The following is a 20,846-nucleotide window of genomic DNA, read 5'->3' as shown; positions in this document are numbered from 1 at the left end:
CTGGCTCAGGTGGTAGAGCCTAGGACTCTTGATCTCAGAATCATGCATTCAAGGCCCCACATCAAGTGTAGAGCTTACTTAATAAAACTAAAAAGACCGTCATAATCTCTATGTTCAGAGACAAAAAAAAAAGTCCAGATATATATGCTGAATTTTAAAAAAAAGTTGGGGGGGCGCCTGGGTGGCTCAGCAGGTTAAGCCTCTGCCTTCAGCTCAGGTCATGATCTCAGGATCCTGGGATCAAGTGCCATATCGGGCTCCCTGCACAGTGGGGAGCCTGCTTCTCCCCACCCTCTGCCTGCCTCTCTGCCTACCTGTGATCTCTCCCTGTCAAATAAATAAATAAAATCTTGATGATGATGAAAAGAAGAAGAAAGAAGAAGAAGAAGAAAGAAGAAGAAGGAAGGAAGGAGAAGGAGAAGGAGAAGGAGAAGAAGAAGAAGAAGAAGAAGAAGAAGAAGAAGAAGAAGAAGAAGAAGTAGTAGTAGTAGTAGTAGTAGTAGTAGTAGTGAAAACTGGCACTTGAATGTTTAAAAAGCAAATCTTGGGACACCTGGCTGGCTCAGTTGGTACAGCCTCGATCTCAGGGTTGTAGGTTCCAGCCCCAATGCTGTGACTAGAAATTACTTATAAATACTTAAAAAGGGGGTGCCTGGGTGGCTAAGTGGGTTAAGCCTCTGCCTTTGGCTTGGGTCATGATCTCAGGGTCCTGGGATAGAGCCCAACATCTGCCTGCCTCTCTGCCTACTTGTGATCTCTGTCAAATAAATAAATAAAATCTTAAGAAAATATATTAAAAAAAGGCAAATCGATGTATGGAATTGAAGCACTACACTGTACATCTGAAATTAATACGACACTGTATGCTAACATTAAATTAACTCTATTAATTTTATGTGTTCATTTTAGATAAAGCAAAAAAAGGAAGTTGCCTTCTTTTATGGTTTTTGTTATGAATTTATACCTAGGTGTTGCATTTTATTCAACACCTGTTAAAATGTATTCTTTAAAAAAAAAAATCCAAGGGCACCTGGGTGGCTCAGTGGGTTAAGCCGCTGCCTTCGGCTCAGGTCATGATCTCAGGGTCCTGGGATCGAGTCCCGTGTCGGGCTCTCTGCTCAGCAGGGAGCCTGCTTCCTCCCCTCTCTCTCTCTGCCTACTGTGATCTCTCTCTGTCAAATAAATAAATAAAATCTTTAAAAAAAAAAAAAAATCCAAAACCTGGGAGCCCAGGAGTCTCCTTGGGACTGCATGTAACCCTTGTTCTCCAGGTTGTAAGTCTGAGCCCTAAGTTGGGTATAAGATTACTTAAAAATTATAAAGTCTTGTGGTGCCTGGGTGGCTCAGTGGGTTAAACCCTCTGCCTTCGGCTCAGGTCATGATCCCGGGTTCCTAGAATCAAGCCCCACATCGGACTCTCTGCTCCGCAGGGAGCCTGCTTCCTCCTCTCTCTCTCTCTGCCTGCCTCTCTGCCTACCTGTGATCTCTGTCAAATAAAAAAATAAAATCTTAAAAAAAAAATTATCAAGTCTTAAAAAAAAAACCTGTTTGCATTAAAAAATAGTATGCTTGTTTTAAAACATTCAAATACAAAAAATATATAATGTATTTAGCTCCCAATCAACATCCTAGGTACTCAGTGTTTTGTTTTGTTTTTTAAAGATTTTATTTATTTGATAGACAGAGATCACAAGTAGGCAAAGAGGCTGGCAGAGACAGAGAGGGGGAAACAGCCTCCCCGCTGAGCAGAGAGCCCAATGCGAGGCTTGATCCCAGGATCCTGGGGTCCTGGGATCATGGCCTGAACCGAAGGCAGCAGCTTTAACCCACTGAGCCACCCCGGTGCCCCGGTACTCAGTGTTAACAGTGGTATATATTTTTCCCACTGCTAAGTATAGAAAAATATTTAAGATATTTTACTCTCTCTCATCACTCAAAATTATATCAGAGATCTCTTCCTCTATCAGTACATTTAAAGTTTTATTTCCTTCTCTTTTTAGTGAATTAACTGGAATTCTATCCTTTCAGAGATAAACCATATAACCAATATCTTACTCATTCACTTACTATTAAGCAATTACTGTGTGTCAGATTATTTTGTAAAGATTAGAAATAGATTGGCAAATAAGGCAGGTCCTTATTGTTAGAAGAATCCACTCTAGTGGGAGAGACACTTTTAAATGGAAGTTCTGATATAGGAGAGAAAAGTAGATTAACACCTGAGTTAGGTATGTGTGTGTTTAAAGAAAAGAGGAAGAAAACTTCACATTACGTGAGCTGGAAGTCACAGAGTAAAAGATCAGTAAGAAAAATACGTGGTTCGGGGCGCCTGGGTGGCTCAGTGGGTTAAGCCTCTGCCTTCAGCTCAGGTCATGATCTCAGGGTTCTGGGATCGAGCCCTGCATCGGGCTCTCTGCTCAGCGGGGAGCCTGCTTCCTCCTCTCTCTCTGCCTGCCTCTCTGCCTGCTTGTGATCTCTGTCTGTCAAATAAATAAATAAAACCTTTTAAAGAAAAAAAAAAAATACGTGGTTCAACTACAATTTTTACAGGAGCACCTGGGTGGCTCAGTGGGTTAAAGCCCCTGTCTTTGGCTCAGGTCATGATCTCAAGGTCCTGGGATCGAGTCCTCCATTGGGCTCGGCAGGAAGCCTGCTTCTCCCCCTCTCTCTGCCTGCTTCTCTGCCTACTTGTGATCTCTGACTGTCAAATAAATAAATCTTTTTAAAAAACAACAAACAACTACAATTTTTACTGACAGAATGTAAAAAATAAGGCTGGTCATTTAAGGTGTCAAACATGAAAAGCCCAAGGTTTTTTTTTAAGGTATCACTGCCACATAATACTGTATTAGTTTTAGGTGTACAAAAGAATGATTTACTACATGAAATACATTGGGAAAGGATAACTGCATCTATCACCTCACAATTACAAATTTTCTGTGATCAGATCTACTCTCTTAGCAACATTAAAATATACAATATAGGAGTCTCTGCATGACTTAGTCTGTTGAGCGACCAACTCTTAATTTCAGCTCAGGTCTTAACCCCAGGGTTGTGAGACTGAGTCCTGTGTCAGGGTCTACAGTGGGTGTGGAGTCGGCTTAAGATTCTCTATCTCTCTCCCTTCCCTTCCTTTTTTTTTTTTTTAAGATTTTATTTATTTATCTGACAGACAGAGATCACAAGTAGGCAGAGACGCAGGAAGAGAGAGGAGGAAGCAGGCTCCATGCTGAGCAGAGAGCCTGATGTGCTTGATCCCAGGACCTTGGGATCATGACCTGAGCCAAAGGCAGAGGCTTTAACCCACTGAGCCACCCAGGCACCCCTCCGTTCCCTTCTGCACCTCCCCACCCATGCTCTCTTTAAAAAAGAAATATACATTACTGTATCGTTAGTCACAGTCACCAAGTTGAACACTACATCCCTAAGATTTACTTATAACTTGGAAGTCTGTACCGTTTGATCATCATTTCCCATTTCCCCCATCCCACTACCCACCACTGACAACAACCAAACTGTTTTCTGTATCTATGATCTGTACATATGAGTTCAGCTTTTTTTTGATTCCACATTTAAGACTGTACAGCATCTGCCTTTCCCTGTGTGACTTATTTCTCTTAATATAATACCTGCAAGGTCCTCTCTATATTGTCACAAGTGGCAGAATTTCATTCTTTTTAATGGCTGAATAATATTCAAATATATGTACATATATATCACATTTTCTTTATTCATTCATCTGTCAACGGACACTTAGGTTATTCCTGTTTTACCTATCATAAATAATAATGCACTGAACACGGGGCATGCAGATAAATCTTCAAGACAGTTTCATTCAGGTAACTACTCAGATCTGGAATTGCTAGATACAAAATTCTAAGCTAAAGAATTTATATTTGTTCTAAAGGAACTGAGGGTATGCGCTGCATACTACCTGCTGATACTTCACACTATCCGCCCCCCCACTTTTACAAAAATTCTATTTACCCATTTAACAGACAGAGACACAGTAAGAGAAGGAACACAAGCTGGTGGAGTGGGAGAGGGAGAAGTAGACTTCCCGCTGAGCAGAGAGCCCGATTTGGGGCTCCAACCCAGGACCCTGGGATCTCATGACCTGAGCCAAAGGCAGATGCTTAATGACTGAGCCACCCAGGCGCCCCTATCCTACCTTTTAATCCTTCTCAATATGGCAGGATCTAGAAGCATTTCCCACACTCCCTTACCAGCAGGGTTCAATTCTGAAAATCTACCACCAATAGAGAATTACACAAAAATTTAAAGGTCAAAGAGAAGTAGAAGTCATTATCCTCCAGGGTCAGCTGCACCATAGGTAGGTGGTCATCAGGAGATGTGAGGTTTTGTCAGTGTATTCAGGGATTCTTGTAACTGTTCATAGTACTGCTACAAGTATCTTGAGATTGGCACCACAGTTTTCTGCAATCCCACACTTTCTCATTAAAAAAAAAAAAAAAGTTTTTTATTTATTTGAGACAGAGTGTCATGATCCCAAAATCACAACCTGAGCAGAAATCAAGAGTCAGAGGCTTAACAAAAAGAGAGAGAGAGAGGCTTAACTGACTGAGCCACCCAGGCACCCCTGCACTTCTCCATTTCTTAGGTTTTCTCAGTGACTTGCATCAAAAGGCAAATGTAAAAAGCATTTTTTTTTAAGTCAGAAGAAACTTAATGATCAGACTGGGAGTTACAAGTTTTTAAACTAGGACATGAAGAATGGGAAATTTAAAAAAGAAAAGCCATTTTAGGGCAAAAGATGCTGAATTCAGATATAAAAGATTTTGGTGATAACATGAGGACATCAAAGTAGAACTATTCTGTAGGCAGAAGTGTGTGTTAAAACTATACATATGTTTGTGTACATAATTCATATTGGTAATGTGGAGTATGTATACATGTGAGCATAGTTACTTATTTGTCTGTTTACTGGAATTTGCCCACAACATAATAGCTAAAGAAATGGATATATAGGCTGAAAAGGGTGGGGGGGGGGTGAAGAAACCTAAGACCAAGATTTGGTAGATTCAATAAAAGTCAGGAAAAGGAACTGAAAACCTAAGGGGGAAAAATCAGCCAAAAAACTAGGAAAATCTTAAAAAAAAAAAAAGATTTTATTTGAAAGGGAGAGAGACAGCCAGAGAGAACACAAGCAGTTGGACTGGGAGAGGGAGAAGCAGGATTCCCACACAGCAAGGACCCGGGGATCACGACCTGAGCTGAAGGCAGATGCTTCACCACTAAGCCACCCAGGTGCCCCTAGGAAAATCTACTTTTAAGTAATACTGTGAAAAACGAGAAAGGTCAGTATAATCAGGAGAGAATGATCAAATTCATTAAATAAAACAGAAGAAATAGGAAGGCTGAATGCTAAGAAGTTTGAGTGATCAGAAAAAGATATTGTGAATTGCCAAAAGAAAAATTCAACCATCATTACATTTTCATCGCATTTCCCTAAACTGCACTTTTAAGAAATGTGGTAAATTCAGGGCACCTGGCTGGCACAATTGCTTAAGCAGTCAACTTGGTTTCAGTTCAGGTTGTGATCTCTGGGTCATGAGATCGAGCCCCAAGTCAGGCTTAGCACAAAATTTGCTTAGGACTCTCTCCCCTTCCCTTGTGCATTCTCTCTCTCTCAAAATACACATAAAAGTTAAAGAAAGCAATGGAGATACTCCCTCGCTTAGTCCACACCACCAATAGAAACCACCTATCTGTTGCCACCAAAACTTGGGAGTATGGGAGTACTTTACCCAAAGTGCAGATCTGCATACTACACTATGGGGTATTACTGATGAACAGAAATTCATCATCTCTTATTATCAGAAACAAACACTTCATTATTTTAGACAAGTGGAAGGTGAACCAAGGCTAGAAAGAAGGGCAGGTACAAATCAATGTGAGCCCCAAAAGGCAAAGCAACTTCTCTCACAGCTCTGCCTTAAATGTTACTCATCTCTTGGGCACTATTAGCAAAAGCTACCATTATCTTTGATGTAGAGCTTATAAAACTGAAATATAAGATCCCTGTTATTCAGTACATACATGCATGTAAATGTGTAGAATTTTCCCCACAGTTCTACTACACTCATTATATAACAGGTAGTGCAGATGAATGTGCTACCACTCAATTTGACTCCACTTTCTCAGAAATATATTACCTTTTTTACTTAACTTAAACCTCACCTTGTGAAACTGTTCATCTAATTTTATTTTGGACTGGGATGAACATTTCAGTACAAGTATTTCAGAGTTTATATTTTAGATTAAGTGCATGATCAAGCATTAACAGCCCATAATAAGTGAATCTTAGAAAAGCAAAATTCCTCTATTTTTGACATAAAAAATTTATTATGTAAGGGCACCAGGGTGGCTCAGTCAGTTAAGTACCCAACTCCTGATCTCAGCTTAGGTCTTGATCTCAGGGTCATGAGGTCAAGCCCTACAGTGGGCTCTATGCTGGGTATGGGGCCTACTTAAAAAAAAAAAAAAAAAGTAGAAAAAAGTGTTGGCATAGATTTTGAGAAAAAAGAACACTCTTGCACTGTTGGTGGGAGTGCAAATTGGTGCAACTGCTGTGGGAAACAATATGGAGGTTCCTCAAAAGGTAAAAATGGAAGTACCCTATGATCCAGAATTGTATAGACAGGGTATTTACCAAAAAATTCAACAACAGTAATTCAAAGGGATACATGCACCCCTCTGTTTATTGGAGCACTATTTACAATAGCTGAACTATGAAAGCAGCCCCAGTGTCCACTGATAGATGAATGGCTACAGAAGATGTGGCATATATATAAAATGAGTTATTATTCAGCCATAAAAAAGAATGAAATCTTGCCATTCACAATGACATGGATGGAACCAGAGAGTATTATGCTAAATGAAGTTGAGTCAGTCAGAGAAAGAAATATATGATCTCACTCATATGTGGAATTTTAAGAAACAAAACAAATGAGCAAAGGAAAAAAAGAGACAAAGAGACTCTCAACTATGGATAACAAATTGATGGTTACCAGAAGGGTGGGCAGGTAAGGGACAGGGAAAAAGGTGATAGTAAAAAGTATACTTATGATGAAAAAAAAATTTTTTTTCAAAGTCTGTTACATATTAAAAGCCTACTGTTTTTGTGAAAAGGTGTTATGGGCTGATTATTTTCCAAGCTGAATGATTCTTTTGGGATATTAACAATCTCCTTGCTAAAAATTAAGTGGAGAATCTCTTATGTAGCTCTAATGTAAACCTGTCCTTTCTGAGAGTAGAATTTGGCTATACCAATAAGAGTAAGTACTAGCAGTTTTTTTGGTGGGGAGGGGGGCACTAGTGTTTTTGTCCTCAGGAAACAAGAAATTGGTTCTTTTCTGACTGATATTTTTTTTTCCATCTTCTTCTTCTTTTTTTTTTTTAAGATTTTATTTATTTATTTGACAGAGCTCACAAGTAGGCAGAAAGGCAGGCGGGGGGCAGGGAAGGCAGGCTCCCCACTGAGCAGAGAGCCCAATGTGGGGCTCAATCCCAGGACCCTGGGACCATGACCTCAGCCGAAGGCAAAGGCTTTATTTAACCCACTGAGCCACCCAGGCACCCCTTTTTTCCATCTTCTAATGTTCCAGAGGATTCTTAAGGATTTCTGAGATACTTAGAGCTTACAGAATTTTAAGAATTTTATTTATTTATTGTGGCTCTGAATATTTTATCTTCAAAAAGAAAAAAAACTGTCAGAATTTTAACTGGAAGTTTTAAGTGAAAACACTGTATGTGCACAATTAAAAACCCACACAATCTCTTATGTCAGAGATCATGAAGCACTCAAAGACTAAGGGAGATGTGTCCCTAAAACACAGGTGACAGTTTGGAGGGGTTCAAAATTAGCCAAATTTCAGATGATATGACCATCAAAAAGGTCAATTAACTAATAACATTTTTTTAAAGATTTTATTTATTTGACAGACAGATAATAAGTAGGCAGAGATGCAGGCAGAGAGAGAGGAGGAAGCAGGCTCCATGCTGAGCAGAGAGCCCGATGTGGAGCTCGATCCCAGGACCCTCGGATCATGACCCGAGCCGAAGGCAGAAGCTTTAACCCACTGAGCCACCCAGATACCCCAGCTGATAACATTTTAAATTAAAAAAAAAAAAAAAAAAAAGTTCATGAATTCATAATAATTATAGAGAAGGACCAAAAAAAGGGCCTCATTTGCTATCACTTAAGGGACTACTACATAATTCCTTATTCTAAAAACAAGTAGTTAAGGAAAAATTACATTTATCCCACCATTTCTGCAGGAACTACAGTTTACTAAGAAAAGCTCTTTTTTGGAGATGAATGCCATTAACATAGAGTAACAAAAATTGAAACCCTCATGCAGCAAGTGAATCAGGCAAAGATCAAAGATGTTAAAAGCATTAAGAAAAGATCGATGAATATTTGTATAGTGCTAAAATATCAGAGATTTGCTAGGCAAAAAGTAAAAATAGGTTTTTGTAATAGACCACACAGATTACTTACCCAGGAACCGAACTCAGCATCACTATCAGTGACAAACAGCCATTTTGTGCCTCCTGGTTAAATGCACTATGAAGTACCTACCATCACCCTGTCAGTAATTTTTTGCTCAAAATGCATAACATGTATGTAATCACGCCAATTCACAGGAAACTTCAGAAGGCAGACATCACAAGGAAACTATCAGACAAACCCAGAGTATGAGACATTAAAGATAACTGTTCCGATCACTTGAAAAATTTGATGTCACTGAAGAAAAAAATTGAAAAACCATCTCTTGGTCTTTCTAACTCTAGAAAGACCAAGACATTACATCCAAATACCTTTGCATAGACCCTTACAGAGCCTGATCTAAAAAGAATAACTGAAAGATATTTAGATTCAGCTATAAATATCCAACTCTAAATTATCAGATGCCAGGGGTGCCTGTGTGGCTCAGTGGGTTAGGGCCACTGCCTTCAGCTCAGGTCATGATCCCGGGTTCCTGAGATCAAGCCCCGCATCAGGCTCTCTGCTCGGTGGGGAGCCTGCTTCCTCCTCTCTCTCTGCCTGCCTCTCTGCCTACTTGTGATCACTGTCTGTCAAATAAATAAAATATTTTTTTTTAAATGAAATAAATAAATAAAGTATCAGATGCCATTAAAGAGTTACTCATTTCTTAAGGTGCGCTAATGGTATTAAAGTATACAGGACAGTGTCCTTACTTTTTTAGTTACAGATACTGAAACATTTAGGGGGAACTTGAAAATAGCTACTTATTGTAAAAGGCTAATAACTCTCTCAAAAAGCTGTGTTTAATGTATATAATATTTATACATATTAGGAGAAAGAGACATAAAGAACAAAAGGTTACTACTGAACACTCCATCTAGGCATCGAGAATATAGCTGCCCGTAATTCTTTTCTTTCAACTTCTCTATTCACTTACAACTTTAAATACAGGGGCGCCTGGGTGGCTCAGTGGGTTAAAGCCTCTGCCTTTGGCTTGGGTCATCATCCCAGGGTCCTGGGATTGAGCCCCACATCGGGCTCTCTGCTCGGCAGGGAGCCTGCTTCCTTCTCTCTCTACCTGCCTCTACCTCTCTGCCTTCTTGTGATCTCTGCCTGTCAAATAAAATAAATAAAATCTTTAAAAAAAAAAAAAATAAACTTTAAATACAAGGTGGGGGTTGAGTGGGGGCCAAAACCAAGACATCATATCAAATTCATCTAGAGAAAACTGATACTGGTCATTCCTATTTAAAAATCTCCTGGGTCATGGTACCTGGGTGGCTCAATGGATTCAACCTCTGCCTTTGGTTCAGGTCATGGTCTCAAGGTCCTGGGATTGAGCCCCACATCAGGCTCTCTGATCAGCAGGGAGCCTGTTTCCCCCTCCCTGCCTGCCTCTCTGCCTACTTGTGATGGATGGATCTCTCTGTCCAATAAATAAATCAAATTAAAAAAAAAAAATCTCCAGTGTTTGTTGCACAGCTTTCCTCTCTTATTTGTTAATAGTTTTTCATCCTTTCACCAATACTGAAAGTTCATTTACTGTTCCACTGCTATCCTACTTTCCTTGCCATTTATGTTCAAAATGTTATTAGTGCAGTAAAATTACTTATTAGCTCATCTTGGAAGAAGTGAGAATGGAAAAGTAACTAATAGCTAGAATAGCTTGCTAAAGGTAATCACAACCAAATCTAGGACGTGAAATGTTTCTCAGTCTGTGAGTTCTAGTTAGAAAAAGTACATTTACAGTATAAGAGATTAACAAGTTTGAGCTCCATACTCCCAGCTAAATTCACATAAAAAAATATAATTGTTTGGGTCAACACTCCAGGAAACTGTTCCAATACTTAACTGACAAAACTACTGAAAATTTACCACCAAAAAGTGGTATTTCCCTCATTTTAAAAGAGTCATATCACCAAAAAACAATAATAATAATAATAATTAAGAACATTTTATGATACTCAAGACATTAAAACCCATTTTCCAATTGGTCACACAGGATTAATGCCTACCATTAAATACAAATTGCATATCTGTCTTCACATATATCTAACACATGAGAAATGTCCTCTTAAATTTTTTTTTTTTAATTACTGGTTTGTTTCCCTGACCAGGTTCCAAACTGTCAAAATGAAGTAAGAAAATTACCTAAATTTCAAAGAGCACAATTGGATAATGGGAATTTATAGTACAAAAGGACAGATAATTCTGAAGAATTATATAAAACACTGGAAAGTCTTTATTAAAATTGGGTAAGAATTCAAATAGCTACTAATTATCAAACACCAAAAACTGGAATACTAAGAATCCATTCGACAAAGAATATATATGATGTCTTTCCTATTTGCTTACTTGCTTCCTAACAGGATATATTTTGTGTTTCCTATCAAAATATCCTTCTTTAACCCTTCTCAGCAATCCTTTTGCCCTACAATTTGTTTCTCAGTCTTAGCTAATAATCTCAGGTAGAGACAAAATTATTTTTCTCAAAGGTAAGTCCTTTTGGGAATGATGAAAATTCCTTTTCAGATCCCTCACCAGTGGCAGAGAAAGAAACAATTAACTACTGTTAATAGTCTACCTCATCATCCCTGAGCACTGCTGCACTGCAGCTAACAGTCATGTGTTTTAAGAGAGAGTGGGCACCTGGGTGGCTCAGTCGTTAAGCGTCTGCCTTCGGCTCCGGTCCCGATCCAGAGTCCTGGAATCCAGCCCAGCAACACCTTGCTCAGCAGGAAGCCTGCTTCTCTCTTTCCCACTCCCCCTGCTTGTATTCCCTCTTGCTGTGTATCAAATAAATGAAATCTTTAAAAAAAGACAGAAAGTGGGTGAACTATTTGGTAGGGTTTTTTCTGACTTAAACAAAATGAAGAAAAGTTTTAAAGAAGAGAAAAGAAGAGGGAAACCAAAAGCAGGTAAACAAGCAATCAAATTATCACTGTCCATTTTATAAAAGCACCTTTATTGAAGGTTGTGACTGGTAGTTTCTTTTCCAAGTATCTTTAACAAATAAAGAATCTGAGGTCAATATAACCAACTCTATACCAAAAACTGGCAGAAAGAGCTAAGACACCAATTAACAGAAATGTGATGGTACTAACTAAAATAATCCATCTCTTAAAAAAAATAAAATTATTTATCTCCTTAAATTTTATAGATGCGGACATTCAAACTCTGCAGGTTTGAGTACATTCTCTTCAGCATTTCCACATATAGTTTTAAGATAATTATCTTAGGAGAAATACTTCCTGAAATTGATAAACAAAAAAGACAAAATAGCTTTAAGGGACTCTTCCATTTATATAGTCCTTCTTTCATCTGTTCAGAAACATTTGCTGAAAACCCACTTTAATATAATCTGAGTCTCGGGATAAAATCCTAGCCCTACTTGAGAGTTTTTAAAGAGGACAACAGTTGGGGGGTGGGGGGAATGATGCATGTATGTAAAGTACTTAATAAATGATTGGCATATAGTAAGTGCTTAATAATTGTTATGGCTATAAATTATTCCGAGTTTACATTGCTGGGGAGGGTAGGTGGATAGCACAAATGGTGACTGTTAATAGCAATAAAACCTGGGAACTTGTTTCTTTGTTCCCTTTTGTCCCTAGTCCCAATCAAACTGATTTTTAAAATATTTGACACACAAGAACTCACTATTAGAAACAAGATATACTTCTATTTTGCTAACTTAGCATGAAAGCTTTATGAAGTTTACCTCTACTATCCTAATAGGATTTAAAAATTAAAAGCTGGGTGCCTGGGTGGCTCAGTCATTAAGTGTCTGTCTTCAGCTCACGTCATGATCCCAGGGTCCTGGGATCAAGTCCCACATTGGGCTCCCTGCTCCCAGCTCCCTGCCTGCTTCCCCCTCTCCCACTCCCCCGCTTGTGTTCCCTCTCCTCCTGTGTCTCTATCAAGTAAATAAATAAAATCTTAAAAAAAAAAAAAAATTAGAGGTGCCTGACTGGCTCAGTGGGTTAAAGCCTCTGCCTTCGGCTCAGGTCATGATCCAAGGGTCCTGGGATCAAACCCGGCATTGGGCTTTCTGCTCAGCAGGGAGCCTTCTTGCCTTCCTCTCTTTTTGCCTGCCTCTCTGCCTACATGTGATCTCTGTCAAATAAATAAATAAAATCTTTAAAAAAAAATTAAAAGTTGAAATACTATATCTAATCTAATTAATATATTTTGTTCCCTCATAAAATAGTATCTTTCCTGAAATGGTAAAGAAAGGCTATATAGAAGGTAAGTAAATGTATAATTCAAGTCACTGTAAATGACTTGTAAAAGCCATAAAACTTTGGGGCGCCTGGGTGGCTCAGTCATTAAGCATCTGCCTTCGGTTCAGGTCACGGTCCCAGGGTCCTGGGATCGAGTCCCACATCAGGTTTCCTCCCTTTCCCACTGTTCCTGCTTGTATTCCTTCTCTCGCTGTGTCTCTGTCAAATAAATAAATAAAATCTTAAAAAAAAAAAGAAAAGAAAATTTACTGTAGTCTTCCAGCAATAGACTGCTATAGAAGAAAGGGGGGTGTGTGGGCAGCAGAGCTTCCTTGTGATGTAGACAAAGCCCCTTCCATCCACTTTAGAAAGGGCAAACTTCTTTGTAACAGTGGTTCAGGGTTGAACACAAATATATCAATCTGTTCTACCAACTTCTGGCAATCAATACCAGCTTATACATCTAATGATAACTTAAAACTTTCTGAAAGCAACTATAATAAATACAAATATACAAGTATATTTATATAATTTTATTTATTTTTTTAAGATTTTATTTATTTGACATGTATCACAAGTAGGCAGAAACGTAGGCAGCGGCGGCGGGGCGGGCGGGGGGGCAGGCTCCACAGCTTAACCTCCACAGCTGCCACTCTCTGCTAAGCAGAGAGCCTGATTCGGGGCTTGATCCCAGGATCCTGGGATCATGACCTGAGCCGAAGGCAGAGGCTTTAACCCAGTGAGCCACCCAGGCGCCCCTATTTATGTAATTTTAAATAAATATAAATGAAAGATTATGGAATAATTAATAAAAAAGGAACTATATCAAACTCTCTGAATACTGAATGTTCCAAAGAAAACTACAGAGAATGTAGGCGATTAGGGTTTTTCCTCTCAAATGTTTCGTTTAGACCCAAAACCAGCAAGGAATAATGGTGAGGGGATAGCAAAGGCAAAAAAAAGAAAGATCTATTGCCAAGTCCTCTCTGGCATGCCTATAACAAAAACCCCACATCTGATTCGAACCTAGTTCCACCATTTATCCACTGTGCAACCTCAGGCTAAAGTTACTTTACTTATCTGTGTCTCAAGTTCCTCATCTGTAAAACGGGAAAAGTAAAAATAGTTCCTTTACAGAGTTGCTGTGAGAACTAAGATGGTTAACATTAGTGAAAAAGTACCCGGCACATAACAGGCACTAAACTTAATCATCACTGTCATCGACTACTCCCTCTTGCAGCCGGGGAAAATCAGAGCTAGAGAAAGTAACAAGTAAATTCCATAAGAGTAGAAATCTTGACTATCTTCTTAACAGCTATGTCTCTCAGCACTATATGGCATATAAGAAAAGGTCAATTATTATTTATTGAAATCTGAACTTATCTCACAGTTTTCAAGAAGGAGAAAAGGGACTGAAACCCATGTCTGAGCCTGAAGCTATACTGTCAGAAAACAAAATTGTCTCTATAAACTGCTTTAGAAAAACTAGGGAACTTGGGACACCTGGGTGGCTCGGTCAGTTTAGTGTCTGCCTTTGGCTCAGGTCATGATCCCAGGGTTCTGGAATCCAGTTCCACTTTGGGCTTCCTGCTCAGGGGGGAGGCGGGGTGCCTGCTTCTCCCTCTATGCTCTGCCGGTCACTCTCCCTGCTTGTACTCTTTCTCTGACAAATAAAATAAAATTTTAAAAAGAAAAACTAGCAAACTCAATACACTAAAGAGAAGTCAAATCACATTAACATCTAAAAAACCCAAAGAACAAGGAAACAAAATTTAAGAGCAGAAATTAATGGAATGAAAAGCCAACATCACTAGAAAAGACAACCAAACGAAAAGTTTGCCCCCCAAAACAAATACATTTGTTTAAATCCCTGGTAAGACTGATATAGAGTTAAAAAAAAAGGCACAAAGTTGAGAATGAAAAGGGAGCTTCACAGTATATCCTGTAGACATTAAAAGGATAATGAAATGATTCTATAAATAACACATCTGAGAACTTAGATAAAATGTACAAAAATTTCCAGAAAAAAATACAATTTACCTAAACTGCAAGAAGAAATAAACCACTAAAACAAATTACCCATTAACTAAAACTTTTCCCAAAAAAATCTCTAGACACAAAAGCTTTCAAAAATGAATTCCAGTGGCACCTGGGTGGCTCACTGGGTTAAAGCCTCTGCCTTCAGCTCAGGTCATGATCCCAGGGTCCTGGAATGGAGCCCTGCATCGGGCTCTATGCTCAGCAGGGAGCCTGCTTCACTCTCTGTCTTTGCCTGCCTCTCTGCCTACTTGTGACCTCTGTCTGTCAAATAAATAAATAAATAAATAAATCTTTTTTTTTTTTTTCTTAAGTGAATTCCATCATTTAAGGAAAAAATAAAGGTGTTACCATATTGTCTTCTGGAACAAAAAACACTCCCCAGCCCTTTTTGTGAGGCCAAACACAACTTAGCAGAAACTGAAAATGACTAGTTCGCAAAAGTAAAGTTACAAGGCAATCTCATTTATGAACATAAATGCAAAATTCTTCAACAACTATTAACAAATTAAACCCACCACAATAATAATCATCATCATACAGAAGTTGGGCTTATTCTAAAATTTTTAGTTTGGTTTAACTTAAAAAAACCAACCAAATAATTTACAGTACTATAAAAATATGTATAACCATTTAATAGATGTATGGACATTGATAAAACTCAACAAGCATTCAGTATTTTTTTTTTATTCTTTTAGCATACATACAGAAAACTTCCTTAATCTGATAAAGGATATCTTAAAAATCCTATAGCCAACAACATTTTTTTTTTAAGATTTTATTTATTTATTTGACAGACAGAGATCACAAGTAGGCAGACAGGCAGGCAGAAAGAGGAAGATGCAGGCTCCCTGTTGAGCAGAGAGCCCGATGCAGGGCTCAATCCCAGGTCCCTGGGATCATGACCTGAGCCAAAGGCAGAGGCTTTAACCCACTGAGCCACCCAGGTGCCCCGCTAACAACATTTTTAATGGTTTAATGTTGAAAGCTTTCCCCTGAGATCGTAAGACTAAGATATTCACTATAACTATTTAATCCAACAATGTCCCAAAGGTCCTGCTCTATGCTGTTAAGAAAGTGAGATATAAGGATTGGAAATGAAATAGAAAACTGTTATTACTTGTAAATGATATAATTTTAAAAGCAAGTAATTCAAAATAATCATAAATTACTGACATAAATGAATTACCTATCAGTATATTATTAAACTTAACCAGCAATGAAGTAGAAACAAAAAAACTTTTTTTTAAGATTTTATTTATTTATTGGACAGAGGGAGATCACCAGTAGGCAGAGAAGCAGGCAGAGAGAGAGGAAGAAGCAGGCTCCCCGCTGAGCAGAGAACCCAATGCAGGGCTTGATCCCAGGACCCTGGGATCATGACCTGAGCCGAAGGCAGAGGCTTTAACCCACTGAGCCACCCAGGTGCCCCGAAACAAAAAATTTTTATTGTTACCATTTATAATAACAACAAATTCACAGAAACAAAGTTACATCTAATAAAAGATGTGCAAGACATGTGGGAATAAAATTACAAAATATCATTAGAAACATTAAAGAGAACGAGAGAGAATGAACCCAAGAGCACATGTAAACATCTGCATAATGAAGGTTCAATAGTATGAATGTGTCATTTCTTCCCAAATTGATCTACAAATTCAATAAAAAACTAATCAAAATTTCAAATGGAATTTATGTGAAACTTGATAAGCTGACTATAAAATTTATGAATCGGGGTGCCTGGATGGTACAGTTGGTTAAATGCCCGCCTCCCAGTTTCTGCTCAGATCATGATCTCAGAGTCCTGAGATCAAGCCCCACACTGGGTTCTACATTTAGTGTGTTATCTCCTTGAGAGTCTTTCTCCCTTTGCCCCACCCCCCGCTCATCCCCTCTCTCTCTTTCTCTCTCTCTAAAATAAATAAATAAATCTTAAGAATAAAATTTATATATATAAAATGCAAAAGAACATGAATAACTAGATAATCTTGAAAAAAATAGAAGACTCGCTTTACTGGATTCTTAACACTGTCGTGATTAAGCCTCTGTCAAAGCTGGTGAAAAGAATCAAAATTAGGCAAAAGAGCAGAATAAATCCACCCATGTATAGATACTTGATTTATTATAAAGTAACACTGGAGAGCGGGGCGGGGGGAAAGGTCAGTCTCCCTTACTACAGAGTGCTGTGACAACCAAACATTGAAATGTAAAGAAAATGAAACTTTATCATTACCTATCACCATACACAAACATCAATTCTAGGTGGATTATAAATCTACATGTAAATGACAAAACCCTTAGTTAACTGTCTAAAAGCTAACATAGAGGTTATCTTCATGACCTCAACACAGGAAAAAAATATTTTATGTAGGTTATGGAAAGAATCAACCATAAACAAGATTAGTTAAAATACATTAAATTCTTTTTTTTTATCAAAACATCATTAAGAAGGTAAAAAGCAAGCTACAAATGATGCATTTAGAAAAGTAAAATAATCAGACAACCAACCCAACAGCAAAATAGACAAGAGATTGAACAAGCACTCCACAACAGAGGATACCCAAATGAATATATAAGAAGATAACCTTGGAGTGCCTGGGTAGCACACTCCGTTAAAGGTTGTCTTAGTTTCAGCTCAGGTCATGATCTCAGGATCATAAGATAGAGCCCTACACCTGGCTCAGACTCAGTACAGAGTGTCCTTAAGATTCTCTCTCCCTCTGCTCACTCCTTCCCCTGCTCAAATAAATAAATGAAATCTTAAAAAAAAAAAAGAGAGATATTCAACCTTTTTTTTTTTTTAAGATTTCATTTATTTATTTGACAGAGAGACACAGCAAGAGAAGAAAACAAGCAGAGGGAGTGGGAGAGAAGCAAGCTTCCCACTGAGCAGAGAGCCTAATGTGGGTCTCGAACCCAGGACCCTGGGATCATAACCTGAGCTGAAGACAGACACTTAACAACTGAGGCACCCCAGATATTCGACCTTATTAGTAAGCTGGGATATAAAACCACAAAGACACTATTTCATACCCACTAAAATAGCTAGAACCGACAGCTGACCATTAACAAGTTCTGATGAGTATGTGGTTTAAAGAGAAACACTTCAGGCAGTTGGATGACTCAGTCACTTAACTGCCTACCTTAGGCTCAAGTAATGATCCCAGTACTGAGCTCACTGCTAAGTGGGGAAACTGCTTCCCCTCTAGCCTGTTCACAATCTCTCTATCTCAAATAAATAAAATCGTTAATAATTTAAAAAATAAAAAAAGTTTTAACCACTTCTTTGGTCACCAGGAAGAAAAGGGAACTTTCTTGGTAAAGGTTATTTGCCAAAAAAATTTTATAGTAAGTGCCAGGTTTATTTACTGGAATAAACTTAGAGTACTCCCTTTTAAGATCAGGCAGAAGAAAACTGTCATCATTTGCAGGCATTATTTGCATAACATATTCTAGAGAACCTGGGGCACCCAGGTGGCTCAATTGGTTAATCATCTGCCTATGGCTCACGTCATGATCCCAGGGACCAGAGATTGAGCTCCACGCTGGGCTCTCTGCTCAGCAGAGTCTGCTGCTCCCCTTGCTTCTTCTCCCTCTCTGTCAAATAAATACACAAAAATCTTAAAAAAAAAAAAAATCCTAGAGAACCAAAATGAGGAAAAAAACAGGAAGGAATATTTATAATATACCACTTTATATGTGGGAAAAGAGAAGAAATATGAATATATTCCAAGATCAAAAGACAGACTGCCTGATTCTAAATCTTGACTCCAGCACTTACAGCTTTATGATCTAGGGTAAAAAACATTTAACCAATCTAGGATTCCATTTTCTCATTTGTAAAACAGAAACAAATAACACCACTAACCTCATGGGATTATGGCCAGGATCAAATGAGTTGATATTTGTAACAGGCTTCGTATACTGCTATGTGAGTGTTTGTAAAAGAAATTTAATTTTATAATTTGAATTCTAAGACCTCAGACTATTATTCTTTACCTGAGTTTAGTAACTACTAGTTAGTTTAGTAACTACTAGTTTAGTTTAACACTACTACTCTAAGTTCTCCGGTGACTTGTCACTAGGGTACCTATCACAGAACAGTCATCAAAAATCAGATCATCCAATTTCACAAGTATCGAAAATACTGTGTGTACAGGGCACCTGACTGGCTCAGTCAGTACAACATGTACATTCTTGATCTGAGGGTTGTGAATTCAAGTCCCACAAGGGATATAGAGCATACTTAAAAAATAAATACAAAAATAATGTTTAAAAAGTACTCTGCATAAACAGAAGATTATCATGTTTTCCTGTTGCCAATTAATAACAGTATCATTTACTGTATACTTACTACGTGTGAGATACCATGCCAGGGAATCTTATATACAGCTAAAGTAATCCTGAGTGCAACATTATAGAGTAGGCCTTTAAATTTTTATTCCACTTATTATAAAGAGAACCTACCAACAGATTTAATTTTCCAGCAAATAAATGAAACCATACAACCAATCTGACCAACTGACAAAGGTTTAATAACTAGATCAGCCAGGACAATTAAATCTAGCTAGTTCTAAAGCACAACCTCTTTATGTCACGTAATTCCCAACTCTAGCTGTGCTAATTCACTAAGCAGCATGATAGGTGGCAGTCTCTTTTCAGCAGGAATATACTCTAATGGTTAAGTTAGACCTATAGTCCCAGATACGAAAAAGCCCCTGAATTTTATTATTTGCCTTAAAAAAAGAATTGAGATATTTGAACTAATTTATTCCTTTAAGTTCCTCCAATTCCTTCAAAAGGCCATTCTAGTCTCCCACTTCCAAATTCCTTTTTTTTTTTTTTTAGTTTATTTATTTATTTGACAGAGAAAGAGAGATAGCAAGAGAGGAAACACAAGCAGGAGGAGTGGGAGAGGGAGAAGCAGGCTTGGCACTGAGCAGAAACCCAATGCAGGGCTTAATCCCAGGATCCTAGGATCATGACCTGAGCCAAAGGCAGACACTTAACTGACTGAGCCACCCAGGTGCCCCCAAATTCCTCATACTTCCTTAAAAATGTTTTCTGTGGCAACACCAACACAACCATGGTTCTAAGTAAATAAAGGTTAACTACTTAATCACCATTTTTAACACTGTGTATCATGGGTTATTAGATCACCATTCCAGAATTATCCTAATTTGATTTCTATCCTATCTATGCCAAGTAATCAATTCTCTGAAGGTCTACAATCTGCAGTACATTCTCTGGAATTAATTTCTGCATTGTTTAAGGTTATCTGATTTGTAAGGAATAAATTATCTCTAGTTAAGTTGAGCAAGAAAAAACAATTAATAGTTGGACACAGGATTGTGTTTAGAATTAAAAAGAATGATGATGGAACAAGCACAGAAAAAAGACAAGGGCCATTCTGGGAATCTAAGACCAAGAACGAACCTAGAATCTCTAGGTGCATACCAACATTATTAAATTTCAAACATTCTCCTTCTATCCTTTAGTTAAACTGCTCAAATTCCAAGGGAAAAGAGGGTCCCTGGGTGGCTCAGTAGGTTGAGCACCCAACTCTTATTTTGGCTGAGGTCATGATCTCTGGGTTGGGAGATCAAGCCCCACATGGGGCTCCAAGATCACTGCAGAGTCTGCTTCAGAGTCTCTTACTCTCCCCCATTGCTCCACTCTTTCTCTAAAATTAAAAAAATTAAAAAAAATTAAAAAAAAAATCTTAAAACAAGGTGGGATATCTGGGTGGCTCAGTCCTTTAAGCATCTGCCTTTGGCTCAGGTCATGATCCCAGGGTCCTGGGATGGAGTCTCCCATGGAGCTTCTTGCTCAGCGGGGAGCCTATTTCTCCCTCCCAACACTATCTGTACTCTCTCTGAGAGAAATAAATAAAATCTTAAAAAAAAAAAAAAGGCAGGGGAGGAGGGTGGAGAGGGACAAAGACTTCCAAACTACTACCTAGCTTGACTATCAAGGGGCAAGGCACCATTGACTTACAGTCCCACCAAGACTGTACAACATAGTGGTGTATGGGTGGTTCAGTGGGTCAAGCCTCTGCCTTCAGCTCAGGTCAG

At 38.4% G+C, this 20,846-nt stretch overlaps 1 protein-coding gene across 2 annotated transcripts in view; it reads right to left on the bottom strand.

Moving 5' to 3' along the window:
- The window catches only part of RIMKLB (ribosomal modification protein rimK like family member B), an 86,513-nt gene that overhangs the window by 17,211 nt on the left and 48,456 nt on the right, over positions 1–20,846 (bottom strand). The window lies entirely within an intron of this gene.

The sequence above is a fragment of the Mustela nigripes genome, chromosome 6, assembly GCF_022355385.1.
Source record: "Mustela nigripes isolate SB6536 chromosome 6, MUSNIG.SB6536, whole genome shotgun sequence".
NCBI lineage: Eukaryota > Metazoa > Chordata > Mammalia > Carnivora > Mustelidae > Mustela > Mustela nigripes.
Note: the sequence above shows the minus strand (reverse complement) of the source record. Positions and strands in the feature narration are given on the sequence as shown.